This window comes from Balaenoptera ricei, chromosome 10 (genome assembly GCF_028023285.1).
Source record: "Balaenoptera ricei isolate mBalRic1 chromosome 10, mBalRic1.hap2, whole genome shotgun sequence".
In the NCBI taxonomy this organism is placed as follows: Eukaryota; Metazoa; Chordata; class Mammalia; order Artiodactyla; family Balaenopteridae; genus Balaenoptera; species Balaenoptera ricei.
In genome coordinates this window covers 146,509-159,898 of record NC_082648.1, presented here as the reverse complement: position 1 = coordinate 159,898, position 13,390 = coordinate 146,509, and the positions used below count along the sequence as shown (strand labels likewise).

At 48.4% G+C, this 13,390-nt stretch overlaps 1 protein-coding gene across 1 annotated transcript in view; it reads right to left on the bottom strand.

Annotated features, from left to right (window-relative positions):
* MICAL3 (microtubule associated monooxygenase, calponin and LIM domain containing 3) overlaps positions 1-12,531 on the bottom strand; it is a 191,369-nt gene extending 178,838 nt beyond the window's left edge. The window contains exon 1 of the mRNA XM_059934970.1: positions 12,512-12,531. The gene's annotated coding sequence lies outside the window, so the exon portion shown is untranslated. The remainder of the gene's footprint in view (positions 1-12,511) is intronic.
* Positions 12,532-13,390: the final 859 nt, after the last annotated feature.

The following is a 13,390-nucleotide window of genomic DNA, read 5'->3' as shown; positions in this document are numbered from 1 at the left end:
TCCCCAGAGAGCTCAAGCATTTCTTGGGCACCTACTGTGAGCAAACAACTGTCAGGTTGCGTGAGGTTATCCTGATGGATCGCCCATGAAGCCTGTACCTACTGGCTGGATGAGTGTGGAAAACATCAGACGCCCTTGGTGAGGAGTGGATCGGATCAGCTCCTCAGAGGCGCGTGCCGGGATTCCATCCCCAGCTAAACATACACGCTCGTGTTGGAACGCCCCTGCCCTAGAGCAGGAGGAGCACAGGACTGAGTTCTGGGAGAGGGCTGGGGTGGGGAGAGGGCGTGCATGCTCGGGAGGAAGGTGGAGAGACAGAGGATACCCAGAGATAACTGCACACGAACCAAACAGTAGGCAGGAGGATGCCAGTCCTTAATTTGGCCATTGGAAGCATTGTGGTGTGGTCTTCCTTTTAAGAAAAAAAAAATTTCTGATTTCCAAAGTAATACATGCCCATCATTTAGAATTTTTTAATAGAGAAAAGTACAAAAATAAATAAATAAAATAAAATTTAGCCATTCCTCTTACTGGCATATCACTGTTACAATTTTGTTTTGATTTTTTGGGTTTTTTTTGGTTGTTTTTTAAATAATTTTTTTAAATTTAAATTGATTTATTGATTTATTGATTTATTTTTGCCTGCATTGGGTCTTCATTGCTGCACGCAGGCTTTTCTCTAGTTGCAGTGAGCGGGGGCTACTCTTCATTGCGGCGCGCGGGCTTCTCATTGCGGTGGCTTCTCTTGTTGCAGAGCACAGCCTCTAAGCGCGAGGGCTCAGTAGTTGTGGCTCGCGGGCTCTAGAGTGCAGGCTCAGTAGTTGTGGCATGCGGGCTCAGCAGTTGTGGCTCGGGGGCTCTAGAGCGCAGGCTCAGTAGTTGTGGCACACAGGCTTAGTTGCTCCGTGCGTGTGGGATCTTCCCAGACCAGGGCTCGAACCCGTGTCCCCTGTATTAGCAGGGGGATTCTTAACCACTGCGCCACCACCGAAGTCCCTTATAATTTTGATATATGTTTTTTCCTATACTTTTTTGTGTGAACATGTATCTTCTTTTTTGTATGTATCTTTTTTTTTTTTTTTTTGGCGGTGCATTTACCCCACCAGGGATCTAACCCATGCCCTCTGCAGTCTTAACCACTGGACGGCCAGGGAAGTCCCCTTGTATGTATCTTTTTTTTTTTTTTTTTTTTCATTTTTTTTTTGTTAAGTGGGATGAATATCAGGAGTCCCACTTTTTTTTTTTAATTAATTAATTTATTTATGGCTGTGTTGGGTCTTCGTTTCTGTGCGAGGGCTTTCTCCAGTTGTGGCAAGCGGAGGCCACTCCTCATCGCGGCGCGCGGGCCTCTCACTATTGCGGCCTCTCCCGTTGCGGAGCACAGGCTCCAGACGCGCAGGCTCAGCAATCGTGGCTCACGGGCCCAGCCGCTCCGCGGCACGTGGGATCCTCCCAGACCAGGGCTCGAACCCGTGTCCCCTGCACTAGCAGGCAGACTCCCAACCACTGCGCCACCAGGGAAGCCCCTGTATCTTTTTTAAAAACAAAATTTATCAGGGACTTCTCTGGCGGTCCAGTGGTTAAGACTGCAGGGGTCACAGGTTCGATCCTTGGTTGGGGAACCAGATCCCGTGTGCTACACCTAAGACCCAGAACAGCCAAATAAATAAATAAAAATTGATCAGGGGCTTCCCTGGTGGCACAGTGGTTAAGAATCCGCCTGCCAGTTCAGGGGACACGGGTTTGAGCCCTGGTCCGGGAAGATCCCACATGGCACGGAGCAACTAAGATCGTGTGCCACAACTACTGAGCCTGTGCTCTAGAGCCCGCGAGCCACAACTACTGAGCCCGTGTGCTACAACTACTGAAGCCCGTGCGCCTAGAGCCCGTGCTCAGCAACAAGAGAAGCCACTGCAATGAGAAGCCCGCGCACCGCAAAGAAAAGTAGTCCCTGCTCGCCACAACTAGAGAAAGCCTGCACACAGCAACAAAGGCCCAATGCAGCCAAAAAAAAAAAAAAAAAGAAAATTGATCAAACTGCTTTGCAATCTACTTTTCTCCTTAACAAGACCAGGAATTTTCCCATGCCACGTAGATTATTCTAAAACATAATTTTAAATGGCTGCGTCCTATGGTTATACCTTAACTTACTTAACCAAGATTCTATTTTTACTCATTAAGATTATTTCCAATTCTTCATTATTATATGTAACTTCAAGGATTATCCATATATGTAAATGTTTAAATATTTTTATGATTATTTCCTAATAATTCTAGAAATAGAATTGCTTGGTCAAAATGCATGTACATTTTTTAAATGTCTCACATATATTGCCATATATAAGACATAAATGGTCTTTCAGGAAGTTTACACCAGTTACGTTCCCACCAGCAATGTGTGATGTAGCTATTTCTCTGAACCCTCACCAACCCTCGACATTTCTTTTGTAATCCTTGCCATTTGGCAGATGAAAAACAATATCTTGTTGTTTTGATTATCATAGTGTATTTTTAATCCATTGAGGTAATAAATATGTATCTTTCCTTCCAAGTCCCCTGGAACTTAATAGCAAAATGAGTGTTTCCTTTTTCCCCCATTCAACCACTCCTCTCCCAAATCCCTGAGAACTGATATAGAAATCAGAGTAAAATCTGCTCAAATGACTAGACAAACTCAGGGCCATGTCACTTGAACCAGTAAAAGAAGGTAGTGGAACAGATGGCTCAAAACAGCACATACACCATAAATTACAACTGTGAAATGGGTAACAAATCCTTACACAGAAACTTTTTTAGCTATAAAAGGAGATCAGTCCTCTGAGTTATATTTAGCACTGCCTAATACGAAAATCGCATTTCTTCAACAACACCCAGTTCTGTGATGGGGCATCCTCCATACTGAGTGGCTAATCCACCCAATATTATTCTCAACTCCTGCCTAATGTTCTTGTCCCTTGGCTTTGTTTTTGTTTTGTGGTTGCCTCCACAGGATCTCCTCCTCTCTGGCCGTCAGTAGCCTAATTTACCATTGAAGAATTTACCCGGGCTTCCCTGGTGGCGCAGTGGTTGAGAGTCTGCCTGCCAATGCAGGGGACACGGGTTCGAGCCCTGGTCTGGGAAGATCCCACATGCCGTGGAGCAGCTGGGCCCGTGAGCCACAACTACTGAGCCTGCGCGTCTGGAGCCTGTGCTCCACAACAAGAGAGGCCGCGACAGTGAGAGGCCCGCGACCGCGATGAAGAGTGGCCCCCGCTCGCCACAACCAAAGAAAGCCCTCACACAGAAACGAAGACCCAACACGGCCAAAAATAAATAAATTAATTAATTAATTTAAAAAAAAAAAAAAAGAATTTACCCCTCCCCCATTCCCAGTGCGGTTTGGTCAGGATTGAGCACAACCCCTCTCTGGACTTGATGTGGGATGCAGATATCTCTGGGAGCTGCTGGCAGCCATTTTGGGCCATGAGGTAGAGCCTGCATCAGAAGGAGTGGAGTTGAGAAACAGAGAGAGAGGAGCTAGGTCTGGTCAAATCTGTGAGCCCTGAATCAAGCCTCACGGGAAGCCAGTGTGTGAAACGATACATTCCCTCTTTTTTTTTCTTTCTTTTTTTTTTTTTTTTTTTTAACTTAAACCAGCTTTGGTCAGCTTTCTGTCACAAGCAAAGAATGCTGAATGAAACACTGCCTGTGGATGGATTCCATGGTCCAATAGGAACTCAGTCCATTCAATCCAAGCATTCTAAACATCACACCCATTACTGCCACTAGTTCAGTTCATCATGACCCCAGGGGTGTTCAGATCCAAGGTAAAACCAAGCTACGTGGAGCCTGAAGGCCCCAGGATGCCTGGATGGGCTCAGAAGCCCATCCCCTCCACCCGTAGCATGAGAGAGTCAAGAGGGAGAAAGAGGGTGGTGTGGTGCAATTTGATTCCTGGGCTACATCCATTGTCATGTGGACCTACTGCAGACACGAAGGTCCGAAAAGCTTGATGTCCTGCCCCTCTTCTATACTGAGGGCTGATTTGAAAGCAACCCAGTCTTCTGCAGAGAAGCTAAGAGGATCATGGACTGGGATGTCCCAGAGCTGGAAGACATCCTGGGTTCTGGGGTTTATCCTTAGGCTAACAGGTAAAAAAATCAGAAATCTTCCAACTAAATCTTTCTAACTAATTCCTTGATTGGGTTGCAAGTTTCACCCTGCCAGGAAAAAGGAAATTTAAATGCAACTTGACAAAATCGCAAAGCTACTTCTGCATCAATTTTTCATAATACAATGACAAAAAATTGAGAGGTGTCTCCCCTAACTCACTGGTATGTACATTCTGTAGTAGCCAGAAATTCTGTGTAAGTACAAGTGAGCAAAATCAAGATGGGAGTCTATGGAAGATACCTCTAGTCACCAAAACCACTGCAAAATAAAATCTAGAACCACCACATTGTAATCATGACCAAAAGAGAGTTTCCTGGAGCCCTGATGGAACTTGCAGGAAGACGCTTCCCTAAGCGAAGCCACACCAAGTGCTGGAAAGCCTCTAGGAAACATAGAAAATTTTGTGAACAGGGTTTTTCCAGACTTATATCTTCATATACAGCCACAACTAAGAAAAATTTACCAAAATAAATAAATAAATAGATATACGTATTCATGTATAGGTGTAATGTGTACAGAAATATATATATATATACTTCTCTGAACGCAGGCCTTGGGGTTCCACCCACCATCAGACAGGATTGAAGGCCACCCAGCTGCAGAACTAAAACAAACTCGCCTAGTGACTGGCCCCTTCCCCAGTGAGGAGGGGAAGAAGCTCTCTGTCCTTCCAGTCTGTCCTTCCTCTGGGCCTCAAACATATGCTCTTAAAAATAAAAACATGAGCTTCAATACTGCATGAGGCAAAGGTCAATCTCAGCCCAGCTGGGTTATATCTGAATATGACTTGTTTCACACAGCTCTGTTTTCAACTGTGAAAGAGAAAAGAATGAAAAGAAAGGAGTGGAGGGAGAGAGGAGACAGCACATGACACTGTACATGTAGGAATCTGAAAATAACAGACGATGCTCTGATAAAGCCTCGGAATGGAGCTGACACACTCGAGACCACTGGCACACAAGTCAGCGTTTTCAGGTTTAAGAGGAAAACACATCCAAGTGGATCCGTCTTTTATGGGAAAGGAAAAGATGTCAAATCTGCCTTTGCCCGGGGCCTAATAAGGGTACATGCAGGATCCCAAACCCCCTTTGCTCCTATTTGAGATCATGGAACTTCTGTTTGATTTCAGCCTCTAATTCCTTCTCATTCAATCATCACGAGTGTCTGTGACGGACAAGGCACTTGTCTGGGCACTGAGAGCATCCCAAGATCAACAGGACATAGGGTCTGCCCTCAAGGAGCTGACAATGGGGCAGGGAAAGTGAGACATGGATAGAAAAGGGTCTTTGCCAGGTGGAAATTGCTATCTCGTGAGAGTGAGAAGGCTCCCATTCAAGAGGTCAGAGAGGGCTTCCCTGGTGGCGCAGTGGTTGAGAATCCGCCTGCCAATGCAGGGGACACGGGTTTGAGCCCTGGTCCGGGCAGATCCCACATGCCGTGGAGCCACTAAGCCCGTGCGCCACAACTACTGAGCCTGCGCTCTAGAGCCTGCGAGCCACAACTACTGAGCCCACGTGCCACAACTACTGAGCCTGTGAGCACTGAACCCGCGTGCCACAACTACTGAGCCTGCACTCTAGAGCCCGCCTGCCACAACTACTGAGCCTGTGTGCCACAACTACTGAAGCCCGCATGCCTACAGCCTGTGCTCCGCAACGAGAGAAGCCACCGCAATGAGAAGCCCGCGCACTGCAACGAAGAGCAGCCCCCGCTCGCCGCGACTAGAGAGAAAGCCTGCACGCAGCAACGAAGACCCAACACAGCCAAAAATAAAAATAAATAAATAAACAAATTCATAAAAAAAAAAAGAGGTCAGGGAAAGTTTTGTGGAGAAGGAGTTATTTGAGTGGGCCCTCAAAAGAGAGAGAGAGAGAGAGGTGTTCCAGGAGTTGAGCCTCTTTAACTTGTCCTGGTTCCCACATGCAGAGAACAAGCAGAGGTCCTCCCCAAGGACCACCTCACTGCCCCAGGGAGAGGTAGGTTGAAGGGTTAGAAGGAAAGGGAATTTGAAAGGGTAAATGCGAACATGCTGACATCTCAGTGAAGAGAGGGATTGGGTGGGGGGGCTTTGAGATTATCTGAGTTTTGCTCATTTGTGCTCTTTCATTTCGGGAAAGAATGGACAGTGGAACGTACTTTTGTAATGAAAAAATATGTACGATTTTAACACAATAGCCCAACCCACCACCACCAGCCTCCCCCCACCCTCCCACCCCACGCCAAAAAAAAAAGGAAAAGAGAAGGAATGAGAAGAGCATCCATGTCTCCTCTCTATACACGGTCTTCTGCTTGGAAACCCAGCCTAGACACATCATCATGGCGCACCCTCAGAGACTACGTCACAGCAAAATCGCAGAGGTGAAACCTATAAATCGTCTAGGCCCCTTGGGCCAGATGCCCCTAACCTGATCTAGAAGAGAAGTTACTTTCATTTCCTGGGGATGTTGAACTCCTGACCATGAAAGCCCTGAGGCGAGAGCGGGGACAGGCGACAGCTGACTCCCCTCTCCTCCGCTGCCTTCCTGTCTGGACCTCGAGCTGGCAGGGGCCAGGCTGGGGCAGAGCCGCCCTCGGGGGTGGACGCCTCAGCGCCGGGGGGTGCGGGCCCACCTCCTGCAGGGGCACCTCAGGGTTCACCGCAGGGTGTTGTTCAAATGCCACCTCCCGGTGTGCCACAGCCTGACACGTGGGGAGAGCGCTAGGCCCCGCGGTTTGGGGTCCAGAGCTGCTGGCCTGAGCACTGCCACCAACAAGAGTTCACGGGCTGTTCCTTTGTGCCAGCTCCAGGGCTGGGGTGCTTGACGTGCTAGCTCCGGGGGGATGGGGACGTCTGGGGCTCTTGCCAGCCCGGCGTGCAGGCGCTCTCGCGGGGTAACAGTACCCACAACTTCTTTTGTGGGCGGGCATGTCACGAGGCACCCTGAGCCGGCCAGGCTGACTTCTCTCCCTGGGACTTGAGTGTTAAGCAGAAAGGCACAAGAACTGAAAATAACCGAGGCTGATTCATCCCGTCGCGAATACCCTAAAGAAGGAAGCTGGTATCTTCTGCTCTCTCGACCCCCTTAGCTGCCCTGGGTCTTATCCTTCCCGAGACCTGGCTGTTCACTTTTCTTTCCGTTGTGTGAGCTAATTCATATTCTTCCAGTAAATGTCCTCCATCCTTCCCCAAAGTTAGCCCTAGAGTCTACTTCCAATGTTGGCAACCAAAAACCCCCAAAAGGTATAAGTTCTAACCATCTTAATAACCTCATTTTGTCATTATTATCCTTATTTTAATATAAGGTAATTGAGCTTCAGAGAAGTTAAAAAAAAAAAACTTGCCCGGGCTTCCCTGGTGGCGCAGTGGTTGAGAATCTGCCTGCCAATGCAGGGAACACGGGTTCGAGCCCTGATCTGGGAAGATCCCACATGCCGCGGAGAAACTAGGCCCGTGAGCCACAACTACTGAGCCTGCGCGTCTGGAGCCTGTGCTCTGCAACAAGAGAGGCCGCGATAGTGAGTGGCCCCCGCTTGCCGCAACTAGAGAAAGCCCTCGCACAGAAACGAAGACCCAACACAGCCAAAAATAAATAAATAAATTAATTAATTAACTCTAATCTCTTCTTAAAAAAAACAAAACTTGCCCGAGGACACAGAGCTAACAAGAGCCACACTCAGAACGTGAACCCACGTCGTCTGGCTTGGAGGCGTGACAAGAGTATGGGTTTTGTCATGAGAGTAAAACGAGCCCAAATCCCCACTTCCCTGGTTTCTGCAGAAAAACGCTGATCACATTAGTGTCTCTGAATTGCAGGAACCCTCTCCAAATCAGAAAAATGGAGAAAATAACACTCACTTCACAGAGCTATTTAGAGTTTGATATTGGGCTTCTGAGTTAACCCAACGACGAGGTTTCCTCTCTGTCTCTCTGTCTCTGTCTCTCACACACTTTTGTTTATGGGGGTTTCCCCCGTAACTCTGTCCCCTCCTGTGTCCTGGTGTACTGTTCCTGGAAGGCCTATCAGAAAACGCAGACACCCTCAGGGAAGGAGCGTAAGGGGCGCATAAATATGCATAAAATCTAAACCTTCCACCGAATATGCCTTTGGAAGGAAGAGAACAAGAGTTTTCATTCCTCTTGAGGACGATGAAAACACAGACACTAAATGTTTATCTCGAGGTTACACAGAAAACCCAAAGGTAAGGGGCTCCCAAGAGTTATATGCCTGGTCAGTTGGTCTGAAAATTCCAGAGAACAGGTGTCCCAAGTTGCTGGTTTTGAACCCGCCCCTCACTTCCCCTCTTTCCCTACTCTCTTTCCCAATTCAAATAAATCATGTAAACATCCCACATTAGGCAAATTTCTAACAAGGTTTCCCCAGACCCCTGTCCATTACGCACCTTATCTCTCCCTTCAGAGCTGTGACCTACTTAAAATGTTCTTATAATTCTTTGAATGGCGGGAACGTTCCCAAAGACGTGCTCCCTATGCTGGAAAAATTAAAGTTCCCTTATAATATACAGTTAAAGAGAAAGTGTTATTTCCACTAAGATTTCTGATGCTTCTTCAGAGATAAATTCAAGTTTTCCCAGGATTGAGATTGTGAATAGTATAACTAAAAGATCAGTAGGTCAACAGATATTCACAAACTACCTGCCTTAAGCAAGGAATTTACCAAAATTGACACTAGCTTACAAGAGTGAAAAAATCCACACAGCATGAAGTTATTCAACATAATTTTGATTCGTGATTTGATTTTGATTTCTGGTTTTTAGGGCCAAAAAACGACAATCTACATTGTAATGTGATAATTTCTGGGATTGCTTTTCTTCTCCTGTACATTCATTTCTTCCAGTCTTACAGATTTTATATATAACAGCAAATCAATTTTTAAAACAATAACCCATCACTTTAGCAACTTGAACATGGGAATTTATCTTCCACAGGCACACAGATTATTTAAAGTTACAAACATGGTGTGCTTGCTATTTTGTATTCTATTGTACATTTTATCATAAGTCTTTCCTTGTTTCCCTCTACATGTCTCTGGATATAAGCTTTCGTTAAAATGCAAAATACTCCATTATGTTGATGTACCACAAAATTTTTAAACTGTTCCTATAATGTTGGACATTTCAGATATTTCTATTTTTTTCTATTACAAGTAACACAGTAGAGGATATCATTCATGTATTTAGAATTTAAAAAGTCTTTATTAAATAGCTTCATTGGGAAAAATTCCTGGGTATAGTACTTTTATGGCTTTTCCTATTATCACGTTGCATTTCCCCAAAATTTTACCAATTTACAATGCAACCCACAATAAAAAATGCAATTTTACTGCATCCTCAATAGCATTAGGTGTTATTTTTTTTAATTGTTACTCCCATTAGCAAGAGGTAAAACAGTGTCACAGTGTTGCTATTATGTGTACTTTCGATTACTATCAATGAGGAATATTTTCTATGTATTTTTTTCTTATTTCCTTATCTGAGTAAATTTCTTGTTTTTTCTTTCTAAAATGCTGGTCATGACCCACAAAATTGATTTCATGACCCACTGGTGAGTCATAATCCACTGTCTGAAAACATGTAAAATAGGGTTTTATTTTACACTGCAGTCTCTCTAGTATCCCCTAAATGAACTGATACACATAGAATGAGCCAGATCAACTGGACATTTCCCCCCAGTGGCCTGTGACGTAAACTGCCCTTTTTCAGGGACTAGATATTGGTGGTCATGGGTGGGCGGGCGGCAATGAGAACTGACACATGGTTTCACTGTTTCCGGCCTGCCATCCAGGGGGCTGGCCGCCTTCACAGGCTTGACCTGGCCTGGCCTGCCCATGAGGTGTAGCAGCTCTGAGGTGCCGCACTGGGAAAGGGCGCTTGGGCCTGAGGTAGCAGAAGCCAGGAGCCGTCCTTCCCAGGGAACCAGCTGAAAGCAGCTCCAGTTCAGCTGAGAGGCTAGAGCAGCGGGTGAAGTGTGCCCACGGCCTGGCTTTGCCAAGAGGACACGGGGAAACCTGAAGGAGGCCCAGTCTGGGTAAGTGAAGGCATTGTCTCAAAAGGTCAGGTCACTCCAGGAAGAGACAAAATGTGTGGACTAAGCAGGCACTGGGAAAGGGCTCCTCCAGGTCAGCACCTGGGGACGCCGCCGAGGGTGATTCCAGACAGCAGCGTGGGAGAGCCTCGGTCACCCTGGGGACACCACCCAGCCACGTGGCCCTGGCACATGAGCTTTGTGTTCCATGTCGGATGGTTGTATGACCTTTAAATAGCGTCTTAATTCTCTTGCCTATTGATGAGGTGAATGACCAAGCCTTGCCAAGGGTCTCAGAAGAGACAATACTTTTATGCCTACCCATCAAGGAGACCACAACCGATCGCTATTCAGCCAAAGTTATTATTATGATTTTTTTTTAATTTTCTTTTTTTGGCCTCACGGTATGGCATGTGGGATCTAGTTCCCTGACCAGGGATGGAACCCGGGCCCCCTGCATTGGGAGTGCAGAGTCTTAACCACTGGACCGCCAGGGACGTTCCAATTCAGCCAGAATTAAAGCAAGCGCCTTAGGAAGCGCTGACTGGGGAAGTTCTGGCCCCAGGTTGGTACCTGACACTTTCTAGTGTGTTTACATTTCTAGCACAGATTCTTGCCTCCCGCTGCATATTCGTGAGGTGACCTTAGAAGGCAGGTGTTGGAAGAACCTGTCCCAACAGGTGTGCCCCCTGTCGTCAGTAGTAGCTGCAGAGAGGAGCTGACCCTGGCCCTTGGATCTTCAGGGAAACCCCTCAAACTTAGGAGGAGTTCAAGGCATGCTGAAGGGTTTCAGGCCTGCAAAGGATAACATTTCTAATTCTTAGGTGTTCTTAGGTTGCTTCTCCCTTCTTCAGGGTGACCACCGCATTCCTAACCCTTCTTCTTTCTAAGTGTCCATTCTCATCGAAGCGGGTGGGAGATTTGCACATGACTCTGCTAACTACTAACATGAAGTCCGTCATCTACAGGAGGACACAGCTTTCACCCTACAGACTTGCACAAGCATGAATCGCCTCTCCCCCTTTCCCTGGGGAAAGCTTCTAGACATTCCTGACAGATATACACCCTGCCCTACCATTGGAGAGAATAAGCGATTACCAAATTCACCTGGAAAAATGTCATCCTGATTGATTAGAATGGTGGATTGCAAATTTAGCTCATTAGAATCACACAGGAGCTTAATCCCAATGTTTAGGCTGTATCTCAGACCTATTAAGCCAGAATCTGTGGAGACGGGGCCCAGACTTCAGTATTTTATTTTAATTCATTTATTAATTGAAGTATAATTGACCTACAATACTATGTTAGCTCCTGGCGCACCACATAGTGATTTGATATTTCTGTACATGACAAAATGATCACAGCCAGGCACCAGTACTTTTTAAAGCTCCCCAGGTGTTCCAACACGTAAGCAGGGTTGAGAACCACTGAATAGTACTGCAGGGGCCCAGGGGTTCAGCGTTGTATTTATCTTTCATTTAACAAGATTTCGCCCTTCCCTTGAAAGGAATCTTTATAACAGTGAAACCTCTAAATAGTTGATCACAGTAACAGACCAACAAGAAAGACTTTTTCTTGGGGCTGGGGGAGGAAATGGGGAGGGATGGGCAGACAAGGAGAGGACTTACATACAGAGAGTATTTTACCATGGAATCATAATCATCGGATTCTAAACAAAGCCATTCCCCCGAAAGGCATTCGGCCCTTGCTTTGCTTCAGGAAGGGCTGAACTTCACACCCTTTGTCAGAGCTCTCCAAGAGAAGCACCGGCGCGGCGGCCCCCGCGGCCTCTGGTGCGGTCGCACGCGCCACGTCCATCTCCGGGCTCAGGGCTGAGCCGCGGCCTCCGCTGGAGGGAAGGAGACTCCCCGGGGGAACCGTCGCCTCGCTGCGGAGGTGATGGAGGCATGCGCTTCCTTGGGCTCGCCAGCAAGGACGCGCGGCTTGGCCCAGGACAGCTGGCAGCCGCCGTTTGCCCCGGGGAAGGTATTTCTCTGATTGCGGGATAGGAACATAAAGCGAACTGGATGGAAGTGGCTGGGAATCTGAGCTCCGCGGCCTCTCGGATAGGTTTGGGGTGTGTTTGCGATGCAGGGACCCGCACGGTGGGGCGTTGTCTGAAATGGAGGCACCGAGACGGCGCAGCTGCTGTTAGGAGAGGGGCGCGTTTAAAAGGAGACGAAATAATAATTCCAAGGACCCAAATATGTCAGAAAGGAAAAGCCTTCCCGGCCACAAGCAATTTAACGGTGTGATTTTTAAAAGGCATGAATCCAGACACCGCATGACCTTGTGGTTCGGAGATCTGCTCCCCGAGGAGGACTGGGTGGTACTCACGGGCGGGCCCTCCTGGCAGGCGGTCCTCGGCGCACGTGCAGGTGCAGATGCAGGTGCTCCGGCCGCTCGCGAGCTGAGCACAGCCGCGCCGACCCCGAGGCCCCTTCCACCCGCCCGGCTCCCGGGCCGGAGGTGCGCGTCCGGCGGCGGGCGGAGAAGGCCGGGTCCTGCCGCAGCCTTCTCCGCGCTCGGCTCCGCGGTCGCTATGGAAACCAGGCGCGGCCCCAGAGGTGACACAGCGGCGCGCCCCGGGCCCTCCCGGCATCTGCGCGGCCCCGCGAGGTCTGGGATGTGGGCTTCCCGGGCGGCACCTTCAGAATGTCCTCTCCGGCCTCAACCAGACCCTCCCTTCCTCCCCTCCCCCTCCTCCCGGCCTCTTCCCTCGCCCCCTCCAGGCCCACCTCGGTCCGCAAGTCAGGTCCTTCCCGGGCCCCTTCCAGGCGGGCACTCCGGGTGCTGAGCTGCCGGAGGCCTGCGCCTCTGCTGGGGTCGGGACCCCTCCCCTCACTCCTCAGGAGCCCTGGATTGCCCAGGAAAGCAACCTGCCAAGCCCTAAGGAGGTCAGACGGAAGGCCGGATAGATCGGAATAAATTCCTATCAGCATTTGCTTATTATAATCGGAGTAGAAAGAAGCCTTAGCGATGATTTCGTCTTCAAGCATCATTGGCTTCAGTACGACATCCATCAAGCTGTGTGGTCGAGAGCACACCGGCTCCAGCCAGCACCCTCAGGGGAGGGCTGACGACTCTCAGAAAAGCGGCGCCTGCTTGTCTCTGCTGGTGTACCCTTAATCCCGCCGTCCCCTTGCGTCGCGTCCCTCTCCTTTCCGTAGCCATTAATGCGAGGGGCGAAGCTCCAGGATCACGGTGCAGCTCAGA